Genomic DNA, 6,051 nt, shown 5'->3' on the forward strand with positions numbered 1-6,051 from the left:
ATCTCTGTTTCTGTATTGTTTTACACTGTCCACTGCTGATATTTCTGAGGAGCAAAGAATGGAAAGACCCATTTGGATGACCCAGATATAGATAAAGATCTCAGCTCAGTGATCAAAGTGGAACTTAACATTTCAGTGTATTGGGAAAGGCCAGAGTGATGGGCACAAAGAATTGCACTCTGGTTCTATGTTGTTTTATTTACTAATGTTTAGACACTGCCAGAACTCTCAGTTAATTTCTGGTAAATGCCTGGCATTTCTGTCTGTCTTTGCTGCAGCTTGGTACAGTGTTTTTATACATGCTGTTGAGAAGACACATGCTGGAAGAAAAAAACAATGCAGTGGCATTGGGAAGGGGCAGGGAACCAAGCTTACAAGCGGACACAGATCTCTTTTTGGTCAGTTTTAAAAGTTTTCATTGGAGGCCCTCAAATGATGATGATGATGGCAACAAAAACATTTAAGTTGGGATTTTGGGATCCGTTGTTTTTACAATTCTGTAAAAATGGATAATGTAGAGAAGGAATAAGGATCATATAGCCCCTGGGAGATCTTTCCTGTGCAGAAGATACTGCTACCTTAATGCCATCCTAGCTCTATTAAGCTGAGCTGTGAAAATTTAGAACAGGGACGTTATGGCAGTAAAAGCTATAGTGCTTTGAGAAGCTGTGATTTTCCTGAATAGCTGCTTTGAACATACTGAGCCTGAAGTTTCCTTGTAAAAATGTTCAGCTAATTGCATGAGTAGTGTATTGTCTTGGTTGGCTCAGTAGTACAGCTGTATTATGAAATAAGACTGGCCAGTAGAAAAGAAAGGATTGCTCATCTGTTGCACGTTATCAGCTTATTTACTTTACTCATGACTTAATTTATCAGTGCAAGAAAGATAACTTACATATTGAAAAGACTAGGAATAGCAATTACACATGGTTGACATTCATAATTAAAATAATACGTATTATGCCTGAAAAGTTAAGATAGCCTTGTCCAAACTGGCCCCTCTGAATCCATTGAATCACAGCTCCTACCTTCCATAGCCTTAAGGTCCCTGTGAACTGTTACTGGTTGTAAATGGAACTGATAATTCCTCAGTGGAAACCAACTCCCTTAATTTTCAAATCGACTTAATGAAGACTTCCTCCCCCCCCCCTCCTCATTTCAATGGCTTTGAGTTACAGGGAGGAGGAGAAATGACCTGTTGTATTTCATTCCATCAATTTCCTTGCATGGAAGTGGATTGGCATCCAGATTTCACAGCCTAAATCTTCTGCATCAAACAAAAGGATATAAAAACATTTTGCTAGGAATGCTTGCCAGTGCTGGGGACTGGCACTATTACCATTATAACAGCTTCCATTGCCAGATGCAGTATCAGGTAGAGCAGTTGTGTGATGGCCAATTAATCATAACAATTTACAGTGGGATTGCATCTCATAGGTAATCACAGATGGTCAGATGTTACTTCGCTTAGTAACCATAGGATGCCTCTGGCTAAATCAGAACAGAACCCATCAATACCACACGTCTTCCTTGGATGAAATGATGGAAACATTTCGGAAAATGCTCTTCCCAAATCCTATTATGAGTTTTGGATCTGATCCAATTACAGCCTGTGGATAAGGCACTTTCCCAAATATTAAGCCTGCTCCTTTCCCCTCCCCTTCTTTTTCATTTGAGTCATTTGGGAGACAATCCTAACCCCCATCACAAGGGAGGAGGCCATACTGAGTATATTATGTTCTCCATACAAAGGCTTGCAAGGAAATAGATTACAGTACTTTGTGAAACAGAAATGGATATATCCCAGTTATGCCACTGGCAGAGAATACAAATAAAACAAGAAGAAATAACATCTTCTTAACCTGAAGCTGTTTCCCCATTAAGGAACCAATTCAGCCATAAAAACAAGAAATGAGCAAAATGGTGAATAAAACCGAGTCCCTCAAGAGTCAATATTCAGCCTGAGGGGAAAGGAGATTTAAAGACAGAGCTCGCGTGAAAACCAGCTGGAGGAGGCAGAAAGCTTGGAAGCTGGTTGTGTACCAGGATGGAGGTAGAGCAGGAAGGGGCAGAAGGATATTCAAGGTTGTTTGGTCAGGGCAGGTCCTAACAGCCCGCAAAATGTGGGTGGGTGATACTGAAAGTGTTGAGAAATAGAGCTTTGTGTCGTACCTTGCCTTCCTCAGGCTAGACCAAGGTCCTCAAGTGTGGTGAGTATTGTGGTGCCACCAATCTTGACATGACATTTGGCTACTAGTCTAGTCAGTTTCTGTAGATGGAGTGGGATGACTTGGTGCCATCTTGTCTTTTGCCTCAGGCTGCAAAAGATCTCAGATTGTCCCTTGAACTGACAGGACAGCTGAGATGAAGGACGTTTAGAATAGTCACTGGGTGTGACTTCTCTAGAAGTTCTAGATTTTGAGTTCTATTGTACCCAGATATCTTTTATACTTGATTCAGTCAGCAAAGCTCCAAGCTCTTGTAAAATAAAAACAAACAGAGGAAAGCCTGAAGCGTAACCATTGTTTTGCTCACTGCTCATAGAAAAATGTACTTACATTTTAAAAATGCAACCCATGTGCACGTTTATTTCTTATTCTAAATCCAGAAGAATCGATATACTGTAAACATGGGAGATTGACTTTTACATTCATATTGTGAGGACATTTTTGGTCAACAAAGTTTTAAAATGTATTTTATTGACTTGCTTTCTAAAGCATACTCTGCTTGCAAACAGAACGAGTTCTATGACAACAGTAACAATGACTAAAACACTAGAATTTTCTGAAACTTTCAAATGTTTTAATGTTACTAATTGTTTATAATCAGACAATCAGAGAAGTAACAACTGAAATATGAGATGTTTATGTGGGTTCTTTGAAACACAGAAATATTTTCATTAAGTCAGAAAAAAGTAAATATTTCAGTCCTATTTTTTTTTGGTTCTGTACTACCTGAAGAAGCTATAACATTAGCCATTTCTCTGTTTTTAAAGTTGCAAAAAAGTTTAATTTTCTTCTCCCAACTGAATGACCTGGCTCATTTAAAAAAAAAAAAAATTTTAGGAGAGGAGAAAGAAACACAAGAAACACTTGGCAGAACATTTTTATTTTTAACATGAGAAGCTAGACTGTTTTCAGGATTCCTGTGCAATCCTGCAATGAAAGCATTGTATCTGCCTTTCTCTTTGTCAGGAATTGGAAAATGGGACCTCCAGAATGCCCAGTGCAATCTTTAGCCTTGAGGGAACTGTCATGATTTTGTTTTTCTGCTTGTTTTACTAATGCTAGGGAGGACAACTGTACTAAGAACACATCCTTCTTACACACTCACTCCTCATTCCTTTATTGTTTTACTGGATCAAACCAAAGGTACGTAGCCAACTCTTTATCTTCAGTAAGTGGCCAGATGTTGGTGGGAAGATCACAATCATATGATATGAATAGTCATGCCTAATGTTAGTTCCTACTCTCTGATCTCGAATTAGAACTATAGGGGCCAGCAACTGGAAGTCATACAAGGACTAATCTAACAGTTGCATTTTTTGGTTGGGCCCTTGAGACAGAAAAATTATGGCCAAATAAGCTTGATCTGTTTTCAAAATGGTCTCCAAAAAAATTAATTGCTGACCAAGGGCCAAAGTGCATTGAGTTTCTTTTCTTAGTTGCATTGAAGCCTTACAAGACAAACAACTCAGAAAGCTAGATAAAAAATTATTTTTTGTCTCCCTCATAGGAATATAACAGGAACTTCATGATTCCACACATATACATTTAGATCTAAAGCCAACTAGTATGCAAAATTGCATAAAGACTTTTTTCTACACATAAGCTGTTATAGTTGATTACCAGTGATCTGTGCATGTTTAATTGAATTCAGAAGGTTTTGCTCCTAACAAAGTGCATAGGATCATATGAATTTCCCTATACATTAATCTACCTATTCTGCATTATTTATAAATAGGCCCAAATATAAAAGATGCAGATTTAGTGAATCAGGAAATAACGGTTATGTGATCATTGGAGAAAAATAGTGGAAAACTGTGCACTATCCTAGCTAGCATTGGTAGTCTAACTTTCAGAAGCATGAATCTTTGCCACTTTTCAGCCCTTGAAGACAACAGGTATCTAAAGACAGAGGAAGAATTTCTCTTTCAGGCTGATGTTACCATCACCATACTATAGAGCTATTCCAATTCAGCTTCGGAACAGACAAGATTGTTCGCGTGAGGGCTTATTTATATCTGAATTTCTCAGTACTAAAATATATGAAACAAGAAGGCACGTCTCCCTACCACTGATGCTAGTTATAGGAAGTAATCACACATCCACATTTAAAGAGATCACGGCATATATTTTCCTTGAAATGAAAGATGGAGTTTTATGATCAGCTGCGGCAAAGCAGACCTTTTGTGCTGCTGTGTAAGCATCCTTTTAGATTCAGGTAACATGGAAAGGTTCTAGTATATAAATTTCCTCAGTTGTTAACACATTGGTACTGTCATTGATGAAAAAAAGATCCTCTCTAAAATGGCTGAGGCCTCTTTGATGTCACAACTCTCCTTAATTGGCTTTTGCTGTTTGGAGCGTCTCTCCAGGCATACATTTAGACAATTATCTGTGGTGACATAGGTTTTAGCCATTCCAGCTCAGATCATCAATTGGTCAGACATAATGTTAGATGGAGGTGTGCTGAAGGGCTGCAAAGATTGAAGATCAAATCTGAAGTAATATTAATTAGAGATTACAAATTTCACCCCCACCACCCCATAACCACATAGAAATAGCTGCTTTCTATCTGCATTGGGAAGTCACACCATCCTGGGAGAGGCAGAGTCAATTATTTCCTTTTACCATTAACTACCTGAATTCTGGATCACACCAAACAAGTAGAACTCCCAGTGCTCCTAAATTACACCTGCTTGGTGTCTACTTGTCTCATTCTGTCAAGAGTAAATCTTTGGAGCATTTGGTCAGAAACAAACAAGGGTACAATGTTCTGATGTCAGGTTTCCAGTTTATGTTGAAGAAAGAGACAAGCAGAGCACCTGAGCCAGAATCTTTATGCTAAGTTGGCATACTGTCTGAGAATGCAGTTTTATACATGCAGATATATATTTGTAGGTTATTTCATACTGTACATATCTGTCTGTCTATATCTACAACTATATTTCATATATAAGACTTCATTTAAGTGTTGCCTGAAACTTACTTCTATCTTTGGTATCTATCTCTGTCAATTTCTGAAAGCAAGAAAGGCAGAAGAACACAAGGAAAAGAAAATTGCAATGAATTTATCATGGTTTGGATATGGCGTTCGTCTTATTGTTGAGTATGTGAATGCCCTGTCATTCATTCTACCATCATCTCTCCAGTGGTCTGCAGTTTCCCAGTCTTAGTATACTTCAGATAAGTCCCAAAGAAAGACTGCAGGAACAAACTTCTTCTAAAGGGCTTTTTCAAGTTAGGGATTGCTGGAAGTCAAGGAGACTCCAGAGGGCACAGAGAGATACAACAGAAAAGAAACAAACTCAGACATCTCCACTCTCTTGTTGCAATAACGTTAGCTCCAAAAATATCACCTAAAGAAATTCTAAAGTACCCCAAGAATTACATGGACAATCTGAATGGGAAGAAAATATCCAGAAGACCAATTTCAGCAGAATTATTTTTCTCCCTTCAATAAAGAATGTCTTTTTACTGGGGAGAGGGTGGGTGCGTATTATAGATCTTGCCTCTTCGCAGGAGTTTGATTGCCTTGGGTTGGATTCTAGACTTCTCACAACCCAACAATATTTACTGAGCATGGTAGGAATTTATCCATTCAGATATGAAATAGTTCAAATCTAGCTATTCTTTTTGAGCTATTTTAGTAATATACATCATAATCTGCCCTTCATCTATCATCTAATCCAGCTTCCTATGTTCACCAAACTGCATTAATCATGCAGTTTCTTCTGAGCCATTAACATTCAATGCATGGCTGGAGAAAAGAAAGAGGGTATCAACTTTTATGCTGTATTTAAAGGATCAAATGTCAACTGTGGACATT

The sequence above is a fragment of the Candoia aspera genome, chromosome 1 (genome assembly GCF_035149785.1).
Source record: "Candoia aspera isolate rCanAsp1 chromosome 1, rCanAsp1.hap2, whole genome shotgun sequence".
NCBI classification, from domain to species: Eukaryota; Metazoa; Chordata; class Lepidosauria; order Squamata; family Boidae; genus Candoia; species Candoia aspera.